Source organism: Triticum aestivum, chromosome 4B (assembly GCF_018294505.1).
Source record: "Triticum aestivum cultivar Chinese Spring chromosome 4B, IWGSC CS RefSeq v2.1, whole genome shotgun sequence".
In the NCBI taxonomy this organism is placed as follows: domain Eukaryota; kingdom Viridiplantae; phylum Streptophyta; class Magnoliopsida; order Poales; family Poaceae; genus Triticum; species Triticum aestivum.
In genome coordinates, this window is record NC_057804.1 from 651,590,909 (window position 1) to 651,606,217 (window position 15,309).

The window sequence follows — 15,309 nt, forward strand, 5'->3', positions numbered from 1 at the left end:
TGCATGAAATTCAAATTCATATCAATAGGCACATATTTAAGTGGTTTTACCCTATGTGTTGTAGTTATGCTAACTACTTCGGACCCAATAAGTTTGGGGACCATATTGTACTTAAAATGTTTTAGGTACATTTGAGAAGCATTGGGTGCTTGGCTTATTCATGAAGGTGGTGGCACTATGAGGAAATTAGAGCCAAGCTTGGACATTTTATTGATCTACAACTTCATGCCAATGCTATCTCGGTAACAAGTATTTACTTCATGCATATATATAGAAATGAGGTCAACCTTGTGTAGGTTGCATCATGGCATGAATTTCTTGACTCGTTCCTGTGATACTTGTTTCCTTTCTCAAAGCATCCCAACAATGATCTCTTGTTGCTAGTTGTGATGTCTTTGATGGTTGTGTGTTTGGAGTTCATTAATATACAATAAGATTATATTAAGCCATGTGCTATGATTTCAAGCAAAGATCTCATTGATATATTTTATGACTCCCATTTGGATATCTTATTCCTTCCTTTTGTAACTATTTTATGTGTACATCCTTCTTTGTGGATATCATCTACCTAGTATCTTATACACGTGAGAGAAGTTACATCTCTAGTTGATATCCCTATTCTTTCATGTCCACCATTTCATTCACTTTTTATATCTTTTTGGTGGCTCCATGGAAGAATTTGTTGAATGAGTGCATGTCTTACCTCTTTGCATCTTAGTGCACTCATGTTTGGTGAAGATTGTTGTCCTCGTGCTTGTCTTGACAAGCCTATTATTTCCTATCTTCATCATGGGTTGTCACAAGCTTTGGTTTTTAGTTTGCTATTAGTGAGCTTGTGAACCCATTTGCTTGATGTGTGTGTGACCTTCTTAACTTCGTGTGTGTGGGAAGGACATGTCTTGCACCTTGTATCTCATTTACTCAAGGCTATGTTGATGCTTAATTCTCATCCTTATACTAGTCTTCTCAAGTTCTTTGACGTGACTCACACACATCATTTTGGCTGTGCCTATTCTTAGGTTGCCTCATGTACATGTTGCTCAACCATATGTTTGTTGCAAATGCTAGGCTTCTTTTCTTATCTATGTTTGCTTGCAATTGTTGTGTGTTCTTTTTGATTTTGGGGGAGTGATGATCCTATTTTGTGCACTTGTACCCAAATAAAAAAATCTAAATTGTGCACAAATCATGGGGAGCTTCTCTATTTTCCTTAGAACACTCCTTTACCCAAATCGTAATATTCTTTTATCCTTTTGGCTCGTCGGATCTTTTGATTGCTTGCTTCACTTTGTGTTATGCAAATGAGATCAATTTGTGCCATGAGCTTTGTGCCATGTACCTTGCTATTATGACTAGGCTCAAGTTGTATAATAGTGGATTCACTTGTGGATATCATGTTCTTATCAATTGCAACCTTTATTTTTGTGTATATGAGTTTCTTTATGGATACATATCATGATTATTATTGGCCACATAGAAATTTTTATACATGAAAAAGTTCATATCTTCGTATCTGATTGCATTCTATAGATTCCGAGCTCCTTTAATTGTTCATCATTGAATATGTGCACTTGTTTTCACACACATGTTGTGATATGCACACATCAAGGACAAACTCATACTATATTGGTCTGCTAGATGTTTTGTCTTCCATTTTGGCATTTGGTGCCAATGGGGGAGAAGTTTAGAGGGTTTAAGATCAATATCTTTTGTAGTTCTTGTTGTCACTCATGCATATCTACCCTTGTTATATATTCTTATTGCATGAATGAGTATTGTGTATAGAGAAATCTCCTCCTAGGTTATGTCAACCAATATATGCAATGACATTCAAAGTTCATTCACACATGCATATATTGTGGGGGAGTTTGCTCTATATACTATGGGTGTACTATCATCAAATGCTTATGTAGTGTCTTGATGATAGTACAGCCATCCCAAGTATACAATTTTATCCTCGGATAAATTGCATGATTGTTTAAAAATTCATTATATAAACCCTCTTGTTGAGATTGTCATCAATTACCAAAATGGGGGACATTGAAAGTACATGTAGTCCCATGTGTGGTTTTGGTAATTAATTAATGACAATCCTTATGGACTAATGTTTGCATTGAGATATACATTTGAAGATTAGTCCCATTGGAAAATGATTGAAGAATAATGGAAGAAAACTCCTTTGAAGCAACAAGTACATCGAGATGATCAAAATGGAGTTCATTGGAGTATCTTAAGGGTTGCCATGCTTAGAGCTATGGTTTGAGCCATAATGGATCAAGATCTTAAAAAGGATGATTCGAATGATGAATTCTAGGAGTGGCTCAAAGATATGATCATAATGGACTCATGTGTTGAGACATGATTGAGCAAGCTATTCAAGTGAAGAATTCAATATATCCTTCATGACGTCAAGATTAAGCATGGAGTAGAGATATCGGTTGACCAAGTTGAAGCTCGGAGATTGAACTCTAAATGGTCAACACACGAGCGCAAATGATGCACCACATAAGATCTTGTGGTATGGTAAGAAATTATCAATTGCACTCTGTGTACTAACCCATACTATGTGTTGTCTATGTTTTCAAGGGTTAGGTGATTCTCATGGGCTCGCATCGAGAGAGAGATATTTCAAGTGTCTATGAGAAGATAACATCAAGTGTTGGTGATCATGGTTGATAAGGGCAAGTTCAAGATAACCATCCCGAGGGATTACATGCTTGAAGCTTGTGGATGATCACATGATGGGCAAGTGAAGATGAATACAAAGCAAGGCCTCCCATATGTGGGAGCTACTTGAAGACTTCACCAATGTCTTGCCTTCAACTTGAGCCAAGAAGAAACATAAACATCAAGCTGAAGTTAAAGGCTTGAGTCAAAGGTATTAGTTCCTTTGGCGTTAGTGTTGTGGAGAGATGACCACCGAAGAAAAATATACACTCAAGAATGGTTCTCGATAGCTATGTAGTATAGCTCTTTTATGTTTCTTGAGTTATAGGGATCCCGCACTATTAAGAGGGGATCAAAGGGGTTAGTGCTAGATTTGCTCAAGTCAACATCTTCTATTTCTACTTCCTCACATCATATTCCAACATAGGCATATTTCACTCCTATCCAACACAATTCCACTCATATCCTACATACCAAATAAATTCATAGCCAACTAGGTTCCCCAAAATATATGATCTAACCTTTGCATACTTTGCATCCTCCATTTTGTTTTATCTTGGGTGGTTCTCTATGTGAGGACCTGGAGCTTTTCTATAGCTTCAAAACGAGCCCAAGATCATCAAAATCGGAGTCCGGATGAGAAAGTTATGGATGTTTTACTTTTGGGGCGCCTGCAGTTTTTGTGTTGGCCGGATATCCGGGACTTGGCCCGGAAATCCGGCCGTAGATGTCCAGAACCATGTTGAAGTGTTGGTTGTGTCCTCCGGATGTCCGGCAACTTGGGCCAGATGTCCGGGGCCCCAACTTGGGCCAGATGTCCGGCCCCTGTACTCTGGCCTCTGTTTTTCACATGCGTGTGTGTGCATTTCTCAGCCGCCGGATGTCCGGCCCTTGCCCGGATGTCCGGCCCAACACAGCCACTTACTCACAAACGGCTAGTTTTCTAGGCTTGCTATATATACCCCTCTACTAATCCGGTAGAGGGTTGAGCAACACATTCATATGAACCCTAGAACACAAAAAGGCTCCCTCTCACTTCTTCTACACCAAATCTTAGATCCCGAAGAGATTCGTGAGAGTTCTTGAGAGATTTTCCAATCAAGTGATAGATCCACTCCCTCTCCCTCTCTTGACCAAAGGAATTAGTGATTTGAGCAAGTCTTGAGCATTTCCCCTTTGTTCTTGTTACTCTTGGAGGTTGGAGACTCCTAGGCGGTAGGAGTGCTCCGGTGAGGAATCAACTTGTGATTCGTCCCCCGGAAAGTTTGTGAAGGTTTGGAGGCCGCCTCAAGGTCTACCACTAGTTGTTGAGAATCGCCTTCGTGGTGATATCTCAAGGAGAATAGGGTGAGCCTTCGTGGCGTTGATGTGCCTTCGTGGTAACATCCACCTCTCTAACGATGACTAGCTTCCCTCCAAGGAAGTGAACATCGGGATACATCCTCGTCTCTGTGACTTTGGTTATCCCTAACCCTAACTCCTTACTTGTGGTTTACTTTGGTCATTTGACCGTGGATTCACTATATCTTGTTGTCCTCATTATATTGTGGTGGTTGATTATATTATGTTGGCCATTTCCTTGTAGAGATTATTTAGGCCTACACTTCATATTCCGCAATTCATACTTGCTACTATTGATATACATTGTGATTAGTGTGAATTGCTAATTGTGTTATAAACTTTCATATATTGTGATATTGCTCAAGTAAGTTTGTGTAACTTACTTGAGTTTGCTTGTATCATTCAATTCCATATATTGTGATACAATTTGTGTAAGCTTGTATTGCTTACTTGTGGTTGTCTGTATTATTCATTTCCATACCTCGTGATATACACTGAGTAAGTTTGTGTGACTTACTTGTGCTTACTCATATCCTGTTGTTCTCATCTTGTTTATGCTAAGTTGTTGGTGCACTTAGTGAGCCTAGTATATTTAGGATTTGTGCTAGAAAAGTATTCGCTTAGTTTATTTCCGCATTAGGATATAGCCAAATCCGTAAAAGATTTTAAAACGCCTATTCACCCCCCCCCCCTAGGCGACATCGTGGTCCTTTCATGGATGTGGTGAATCGGTTCCCCAAGGATTCGTTTGTAATTCTCTTCATTTTCGGGGTGTGTTGTACCACTGGTTATTTGCAATATAGTCCTGTGTCCTATTCGCACAAAAAAATCCCTATGTTCCTCGTCAAAGAAAAATAGAAAAGGAAAAATAATGCCAACAAAAGGATGTGTGCGAGAGGCCTCACAACATTTCGATGTAAGATAGGAGTATTGAAAGTCGTTTCCTTTTTTTTTGAGACAAATTGAAAGTCGTCTCCTACTCATCTTTTAGACCAGCTTAGCCAAGGATGCATGCATGTCAGCTTTCATGGCAAAAAGAAGGACCGATATCTCAGGTCATGCGGTTGTATTAGTTTGTTACCAACATACTCCCTCTGTTCATCCAACATATTAGAGCATCTTCAATAAAAAAATGCAAATTTGAAGGTATAAAACAGTAAATGTAAAAATGTATATCTTCAAAATGTGCATTTTACATCTTTAGAAAAGAGGCAACTCCAATAAATGATATAAATTGATGATGTAAAAGTGCAACTCCAATAGATGATGCAAATGGAGATGTAAAACTAGTCGGCATGAACGCCGGCAACCGAGCGCTGAGAGCCGGGAGGAGCGCCAGCAGACTAAGCAGCGGCAGCAGGTGCGTCGGCGGACGAGCGGCGAGAGCTAGGAGGTCGAATGCGGCGGCGGGAGCTCGAATGGTCGGTGACACGGTTATGAATCAAGCAGTGAATTGGTCGCGGTGGGACGGCGGGGCGACGACCATGCGGCACGCGAGAAGGTCGAGTCCGGCAGTCAAAAAGCGGTAGCGGCATGACGGTGGGTGTGCGGCTCGAATCCGGCGTCGGCGGTAGGAGCTCAAACCATACAGCGGCGCGACGGCGATTCAGTGACGAAGAAACGACCAATTTGGTCGATTTAGAGGCAGGCGGCTGCGGACCAGCAGCGGAACCAGAGGCGGGGGCGGTGGAGCAGGCGGATCTGGCAGTGGGGCGGTAGCCGCGCTGGCTACCGGCCGGGGTGAGGCAAAACCGGGGCGGCGGCATGAAGGCGGAGGCGGGGTTAGGGACGGTGGTCGCGCCGACGAAGGCCCTGGCGGGGTGGGCGGCTACATCGGAGGAGGCAACGGGGTCGTCGGAGTTGGCCACGACGGGTGGCGTGCGGGCGGAAGGAAAACGAAAGTGGTTGGGCAATTGACGTGTGGCCACCAATTTTACATCTTCTGCATCGCAAGGTGTTGTATTTGCTGAGATGTAATTTTTTTTTTGCATATGCATCATCTGTTGAAGAGGGGTTTTTGGGCCTCAGAGATGTAAAAGTTAGTTATTTTTACATCTATACCATCCAATTGTTGTCGCAGGTTCTCCTTTATTTGCGGTCTATCAGGTTCTTCAGTTGTGAAATTTTCACTTCTCTCAACATATATATATATATATATATACTAGCAAATATATATACTAGCAAATATGCCCGTGCGTTGCAACGGGAGACAAAATATTATGGCTAACAAAATAAGTACTCCCTCCGTTCGGAATTACTTGTCATAGAAATGGATGTATTTAGAATTTTTTTAGTTTTAGATACATCTATTTCTGTGGCAAGTAATTCGGAACAGAGGGAGTATGACATAATATCCTGATATATGAGTGTATTCTATTTTAACACAGTGGCTCACCATGTTGTCATTTTATGTCCTCATCCTAGCCGATGATGGTCGCGATGTGCACGTGATCACAATGCATTCGACGCGGTAAATCCCAAAGCTATGAGTTTGCCAGTGCATGCCACACTTGTCATTATGTTGCACAAGGGAACGTTTAAAACTTTAAAAATAAATCTCATACCACGAACTACTCTCAACACCAAGATATATAAAGACTTTCCAAAAACTAATCGAATTCTAGACATAAAATACTTTTGAATCAATGAACAATTTTCCAAATCGACAAACATTTTTTTTGAAATTTTTTATTTTCTCAAAAAACATCATGAACATTAGTTTTGATTACAAAAAAATTTAGATGTATGAACCGGTTTCAAACTCATTAACATTTTTTGACTCAACAACCATTTTTTGAATTGATGATATTTTTAGATTGGGGAACAAAATTTTAAAAATCAAATGTTTTATTTTTATTTTTGTGAACATTTTCTAAAATGCCATGGAATTGTTTTTCGGATTCCCGAATATGTTTTGAATACATGATCATTTTTTCAAAATCATGAACATGATTTTATTTCCCAACCAGTTTTCCAAATTGTGATTTTTGTACAACTTTGCGAACAGTTTTGCAAAACCACCAACATTTTTTGAATCTGCAAAAATTTTATGATTTTCTAAATTCGAATATATTTTATGATTTTTCAAACATTTTTTTAAAACTCGCAGCTTTTAGAATATTAAAACCCGAATTAATTTAAAAAAGAAAGAAAACAGAAAAGACAAATAAGTAAAATGAGAAGAAACAGGGGAGTAAAGCCATGGGCCGGCCCATGAACGCATACATGGATGAGAAAAGAAAGATTAAATTTGTGCAAGCTGAGGATCGAACCCTGCCCTCGTCGGTGGATGAACGGTCGGCCAACCACCCTGCTGCTTGTTGTTCTGCCACTTTTATCGTCGCGCCCCTATAAATCAGCGAATGAGGTGGCGATTTTTAGTCCGAAAACTTGAATCGTTTTCCACTTACGGGTGGCATTGGTGGGTAATTTTTACCACCTTGAAGGGTAATTTCAATGACGGACGACCAGAAGCGATAGCCGCTTTATTAGTAGGTAAAGAGGTAAAGAGGTAAAGATAGGTAAAGATAAAGATATATATATATATATACTAAACCTGGCTAGGTTTAATTTATCTTGTTTTTTTGACTTTTTTCTATCAGTAAAAATTGGACCAATCTGGTGATGACATGTTAATTACTGGGGGATCTGGACGGGTACAGCTCGGGTGGACGTAACGATTTATGTCGCGATTTGCCGCACATGCGCTGCATGCGGGCGTGTTTGATTTTGTCACGCCATGTTTGGCCTGTGGCCGCTGAATGGCGGCGTGATTCGTGGGCCATGGACCATGGTACGATGTGATCTGCATGCTGCCGTGGCAGTTTCCAAGTTGTTGATTGCATGCGGTGTTTGGTTGTGATTTGCGTTCCTTCAACCTGATGTGTACGTGTCCCTGTTTTGATGGGTTTTACGTGATTTCCGGACGGTTAGGCGGTGTTGTTGTACGATGGTTCTCGGCGCCGCTTTGTGCATCGATGTTTCTCGGCGCCGCTGTGAAGATCGATGCTTCTGGTCTTCGCTTGCTGGATGCTTCTGGTGGGCTAGGTTTCTATAAATACGGATTTACCGTCGCAGGCTTGCTTCCCCTTACGGAGCGGTGCTTCTGATGGATGGGTCGTGATGAATGGTGTTGTCGAGGTTGGTGCTCGCCGCCTGGGCTGTCGGTCATCCCCAACCTCGCCGCCACTGACTCATGCCTTGCCGGATCCCCCAACCGCCGGGATCCATTTCATCTCCTGGTGCCGGTCGGTACACTCTCCCCTCCACACACGGCCGAGTTGGTGGCGGACGCACGAGCCATCAGCGATGACCGGCGGGAGGTGCGCGCAGATGCCCCGATGTGGTGGGGCTCGGTTGCAGCAATCTGGCCGGGCTGCTATACTCGGTCCGCCGGTTGTCGTGTCAGCCGCGAACCCCTACGCCGTTCACGTCGGCGGCGACTTCTCGTGGTTTGTCCAGCGCAGCAGGGGCTACGACGTGAGCCGGGAAGGGTAGAGGCGGTGGTGGCGGTAGAGCTGGTGGCTTCCGTTGCAGTAGGAGAGGAAGCGGGCACCGGAGGGACAGGCCGGACTTGCTCCGCCGTGCAGGTTATGTGGGAGTTGGAGGTGGCCTGGGCCAGGAGTGCACAGGCGGATGCATGGTGGAGTGCGCCGGCAGGGTTCATCCGCGACGTGGTTACCGGCCCGTCCTTGATGCTTGAGTTCTTCAAGTTCCGCAACTGTTGGACCGCCTGGCCGGGGTGCACACGTTCGGCCCCCTCTGTCTCCTGCCCACGTCCATCCGCCGCCGGCGTCATCCTCCTCCTCACTTCCGCCCCCAGCCAGCCCCCGTAAGCGACGCCCCGTCGGTCCGGCTCACAAGTGCCGCCATGGAGCTCAACGGCACTGGAGTCCTGTTCTGCAACGTCGGCCTCCCCGAGCTCCTGCTGGTGGCCTCGATGACTGCCGGCGCTGCTCCTACTCCTGTCGCCGGCGTGGTGCGTCGTTAGTTCAGCGAGAGGAAGAAGGCGCATGCACCCCTTGCCGTCCGTTGGATCCCATCCGTGGCCCAGGTGAGGCGATTCCCAGGCGAGGGCGTTCTCTCCTATTTGTGCGGCGTCCCTCTTCCCTATTTTGTTTTCTTTTGCTGCTTTTTTACTCTCTTTTTGAGCAGCGGAGGATTGGCGGCCGCGGTGGAACGGACTACTCCGTGGACAACGCCATCCTGTGGCCAGCGCATGCGCGGTGCAGAGGCCGTTGATGCCGCGACCCGCAACCACAATGACACAAGTCCACGGACAACCCTATACGTCGGGTGCATTACTCGCGGACGTTGTACGCGGCCGTGACCGTAGTGGGCTTCGGCATGACAACATGAGCTTGCATAGGTGAGCAAGATTCAGAAGGACTTCCATAAAACGTCAGTTGGCTTTGCTGTGACTGCATGGGCAGTTTTGGGCGTTTGTGGTGATGGAGGAGGGGTGCAACAACATGCAGGGATGGCGGATGGTGGCTCCGACATCTCTGCACTGCCTGTAAAGCGTCACATACACGAAAGCTATGATGTGAAGATAGTAGTGCTACACCAAATTAGAAAGAGTATACAACAAATAACTTCATGCTGATGATATGTTCTTCATTTGCTCCATCTCCCATCTCTGTTCTTATTTTAAGTAAATGCCTAGATGCCTAACATTCATCTCCGAGGGAGTTTTTCTTAATGATATCATCTATACATGTCACTTGGTTACTAAACCTATGTAACTTCGAATCCAATTGATAAATTGCTAGCAGCATATGCATACCTTGTGGAGATCATCTGGGGGAGCATCGAAAAGTCTGACAATAGACATCAAGGTGTGTTTTAAAAAGAAAAATCTTAGCACTGCTTCACCATTTATTTGAAGTGCAGTTTAACTTAGTCAATTATATATAACTATCTGATCCACAACTAGCAACCAAAGCCATGTTCAGTTATAGTGCTTAAATCTGATCTCCGTGTGTGCAAAAATAATATTACTTTCCTACTTAATGCACGAGCATACAGATGAATCATATATCTACATGTTTACGTTTTTTCAATGTGTTTTTGGTATGGAAACCAGAAGCATCACTCTCCTTGACTAGAATCATCATGGCCAGCTTAAAGACAGTACGTACTGCAAGCTGTAGTCAAGTTCTTCCTTTTGATCTCTCAATCTTTAGGTTATGAATCATCTTCCCGTTGCTAGCTTATAAGAAGTACATAAAATTTTGTGAGCATATTATACGAAGTATTTTTCCTGACCATGTATAATTTCTATCAAGTGTACCATTCTTTGTATAAACAACTTGGTACATTGGATAATATTTACCGCCGTTTTTCTTACTCGTGAACGATATCGGGCAATGTTTGATCTGGTCTTGGATGCCTCCTCCAGAGCAGTACATCCTGGAGGCAGGGGATCTTGTCATGTTGAATAACTCGTGTGTTGTCCAAATAATCTTTATTGTGAGTCTCCGTCTTGCATCAGTAATTCCGTTTGCTGTTTGTATATTTGTTTTGTCTTTCTTTTGAGTTGCTACACTTCAGAAATTCCATCATGACGGTTTCCACTTTCATATTCTATGTTAAATTTATTGCTAAGTGTTTTGATCATTCCTTGTGTGGTAGCTTCTACGGCTTCTTCTATGGAATGATATTTCTTTTCTCTTTTGGTACATATTTCTCTTTGGCCAGTTGAATTTGACGGATCATTGATTGTCATTCTTGGTTTTTTGATTCAGAGCACTTGTGTTATTTTCGCAAGGATATGTTTTTGACTGATGAATACCATTAGTATTTCATCTACAAGGTATTCGTCTGTAAAGAAATGTAAGAGCGCTTAGATCACTAAAGTAGTGATCTAAACGCTCTTATATTTCTTTACGGGGGAGTATATAATATGATGATCAATAATACTTACACTAGTGCAGAACCGGGTAATAGCACCGGTTCGTAAGGCCCTTTAGTGCCGGTTCCATAACCGGCACTAAAGTGTGGGCACTAAAGCCCCCCCCCTTTAGTACCGGTTCAGCACGAACCGGTGCTAAAGGGAAACCACGTGGCACGAGCCAGCTTCAGGGGCCTGGAGCCCTTTAGTACCGGTTGGTAAGACAAACCGGTACTATAAGGTTTGAGGGGTTTTAGTTTTATGATTTTTTTTTCATTTAATTTTATGTTTCCATTTTAATTCTTTTTCGTTTGCTGGTATTTTACGATACTACACATTGTACACGTTATGCATATATATATATATATATATATATATATATATATATATATATATATATAGAATTTCTAGTAGAACCAATCATGCATATATATATCATCAATGTCTCACAAACCATCATATTAATTAATTCACACATACACACATGTATAGTTATATACAATTTCTCCTACATATGCATGTTGCCTTCGGAGCCAGTGGCATTATAGCCTAATTGGTGCCTTCGGAGCACGATGACAATTGGAAGTGGTTTTCATGGGGGCGGTAGCGGGTAATAGTATTCTTCCTTCGGATTTATGACCTGGTCGAGCAAAAATCCCGCTATTTCCTTTTGAAGTGCTTCTACGCGCTCCGTTTCTAGGAGCTTCGCCCGCACCTCTCTGAACTGTTAAGAAGGAGATCAATATGCATGTGTATTAGTTGTGTGACTAGATATCGATAATGGTGTAAAAATTGTGAATAGTGTTTTGACAAGTGTACCCATTCCTGTCTTTGAGATCTGCTCCTTTCGGACGTCATCATGCGAATGTTCTCGCAAACGCAGAATGCACACAGATCAGTCCCCTGCGCCTGCTTCAGGGCCTTTACGAGAATGGAATTTGATCAGATAATAATTAATCAAGCATGATAATTAAAGAGATGGCAGCTAGCTAGCTAGTACTACTTAATTACTTACCTTGGGTCTTCCCCATTTAAGTTTTTCTTTCCATTCGCCTTCCGTGACCCTGATGAACCTTGCCCAAGCCCTGCCCGCAGACAAAGAAAATGAATAAAGGGGTTATTAAATAGTTCATATCATGAAATGACGAACTAAATAGGCCGAGATATATAATTAATAATGATTGAAATTACCTGTTGACTATCCCAAACAAGATGTTATAGTCAGTTTTTTCTTTGAGTAGTGAGTCCAGTATTTCAACTGTTCCGGCGTCAACTTTAATGATACACAAGACCCAATGAAATCTGCATGCACACACGTTTGCATGTCTTAATTAAGCGGGCATATGTAAGCAAAAATATGTAGCTAGCTAGTAGGCAAAAACAGAGAATTTGTAGTACAAGACAGTGTGACTCACTGAAAGTTGTAAGGAAATAGTATATCTTCATTGTATTTGAGGCGCTTCAAAAACTCTAGCATACTGTCCTCTACGGCCTTTTGACGACGTTCATCTATTTTTCATGTGTATTCATTAACGGTGTTTGGGTCAATGAACCCAATGCCATAGCGTCCACCTTTTCTCATTTCATACATCTTCATCCTGCATATAATACCACAGAAAAGAATATAGTGAGGATAATTACAGGTAATGATTGATCAAAAGGATCACTACAACTAGCTTGAGACTTAAATTACAGAAAGAAATCACCTACAGACAATAGCAACTGGCGATAGATTTGTCGAGTGCGTCTTGATTGTATAACTGAAACAGTTCAGAATACTCAACGGACACAGCTTTCTCATGGTAGTAATGCTCCTCCTTGACATTCACCATGAGGGACAATCGATCGGAAATCTTGGTAATGTTCATGTACCATTGATGCAATTCATACATTCTCGTTGGGAGGTTCTTGACCTTGTCTGGCTCGACCAAAGGTTGGCCCCGGACATATTTCCGTTTTATTTCATCCTCTCTAAGCACAGGCATGGGCTCGATCTCGAGAAGTTGTCCAACAGTGATTTTGAGAACTTCAGCCTGCATTATATGCTCCTCCGTTATTACCACATTGTCCACCTCAGGAACGTAAACTGTTTGTCCACAATAATATTGGGCACGCGTACTGTCACGTGTTGTTGGCACAACAAGCGAGGGGATCGATTGCGCCGCCTGTTCTCCCAGCTGGGGAATGGTTTTCCCGCATTTTTTGACAGCTGCTTCTTGTTTGCTCGATCCCGAGCTCACCTCTTACGTAGACGTGCTCGATTTAACTTCCTGATGTGGCGCTCATAGTCTGTGTCAACAGGCTTGGGAGCTGGTGGTTGAGCCATACGAATGAAGTGGTCAATCGTTTCCTCAGGCACTTTCTCCCTTGGCGGCGTTGGCGGTTTCGGTGCAAAATGGGCTTCCACCTCAGACTTAGATATGGCTGCGATTTCCTCCTCGGACCTGTCATAAGCCCTCTGCGGAAGAGGCGTGAGGCTTGGACCATATTTATATCGCTTGCCTCCGCCTGTACTTCCTGTACTACCTCGACTCGTACCGCTACGCACCATAGCTGCGGGGTGTCTCTTCTGTGATTGCTGAGGCGGCGGAGACGGCTGACGGGGCTGAGTTGGACGAGGAGGAGTGGCCGCCTGAAGCTGTGCCGGACTTGGAGGAGGAGTGGCCTGAGGTTGTGCCGGACTTGGAGGAGGAGTGGATGTCTGACGCTGTGGCGGACTTGGAGGAGGAGGAGTGGCCTGACACTTTGCCGGACTTGGAGGAGGAGTGTCCTGACACTTTGCCGGACTTGGTGGACTTGCAGGAGCGGGAGACTGCTGACTCGGTGGCGGACTTCGACGAGGAGTCGGCTGACGCGGTGTCGGTGGCCTTCGAAAGATGATGCAATCCTTTTTTCATAGGATGATACGATGTTGGAATCGGTACTAATGAGAACGGCCCGGCTAGCCGTTGGAACCGGCACTAATGTATACATTTGTGCCGGCTCAAATACAAACCGGTACTAATGTGCTTCACGTTTGACCCTTTTTCTACTAGTGTTAATTTGTCTATAGGATATGGTTTGATTAAAATAAAGTACGTCGAGGTTTACCCTTTTTGCCTTTTGTGAGATACATCCTTTTTGATTGACCGGGCACTGTAATCTTGTGTTTCCGTTGGCCGTGGTATGTGTTTAAGACTTTAAGGGTGACCAACTAACCGGTTTATAGGATCCGTGGTTTTGTGATTCTTCTTGCCATTTTGAGCACTTACAGATAGCTTATGCAATTTCCAGCGAGGAGGTCCCACCCATGTCCAAGAATTTGCACAAGCCATCTGCTACTTCATAATTGTCACTAATCCAGCAGTTGGTCAGACAAGAACATTGTAAAGTTTTCAGATCAGAAAGAAAACAAGGAAGCACTCAACGAACTAGATAATGAGCTTTGCCTATGATCAATAGAATCTTCTTATCAGGTTTTGTAAGTAGAAACTCCTATGTAATGTAAAATTTAACTATCAACTCGTGCACAAAACGAGGTTTTGTGTCCTCTACCGTGAAATTTTTCTTCCGAACAACTAATGCATAACACCAACAAACAAGATTATTGTAATGTATTCGTGATGGCGCACAAATTTTTTATCTCGCCATATGCAACAGGTAGACCACTGAAAACACACGATTGCTCTGCTTTAGCAAGGCATCAATAAATTTCCCTATTTCTTATCCTGCTTACGTACATTTCAATTACTAATGTTCAATTGTCATGCCTTTTTACGACTGGAAATGTTCCTCAACAACTTAATTATTATGGTTGTTCATCTACAGGTGAGATGCTCATGGAAACTAGGATGGGCTGCAACTTTCTCATTCTCCCCTATTTTTTGTACTACCTACAAGATATGCTCCCCCCCCCCCCCCTTCTTTCTTTGTGCATGGCTGAAAAGACCAGGCTCTGTAGTGAATTTGTTCATTGATTCCTTTTACCATTGTGCAGGACCATCCTGACACAATATAATATTTTTGATAAATTTAGTTGTGACCCATGCCACACGAAAGCTACTCTTCGAGAGTATATGCAGAAGATGCCATATGTTGATTGTGTTGATACATGCTTTCATCTGGTTAAGTTAACTGTTGTCACAAATATTTAGTAGGTCGTACTCCCTTCGTCCGAAAATACTTGTCATCAAAATAGATAGAAAGACATGTATCTAGAACTAAAATACGTCTAGATCCATTCACTTTTATCCATTTTGATGACAAGTATTTCCGAACGGAGGGAGTATGAATTAAGGGATGGAATTTTGTTCTCATATGAATGGTGTCCTCCTTCATGTTCCACGTCGCTTACTATGCATGTCGATTCTTAATTGTTGACCAATGTCCTTTCTTATCATGGGTCTCATATGGAAGCCACCTTTTCAACA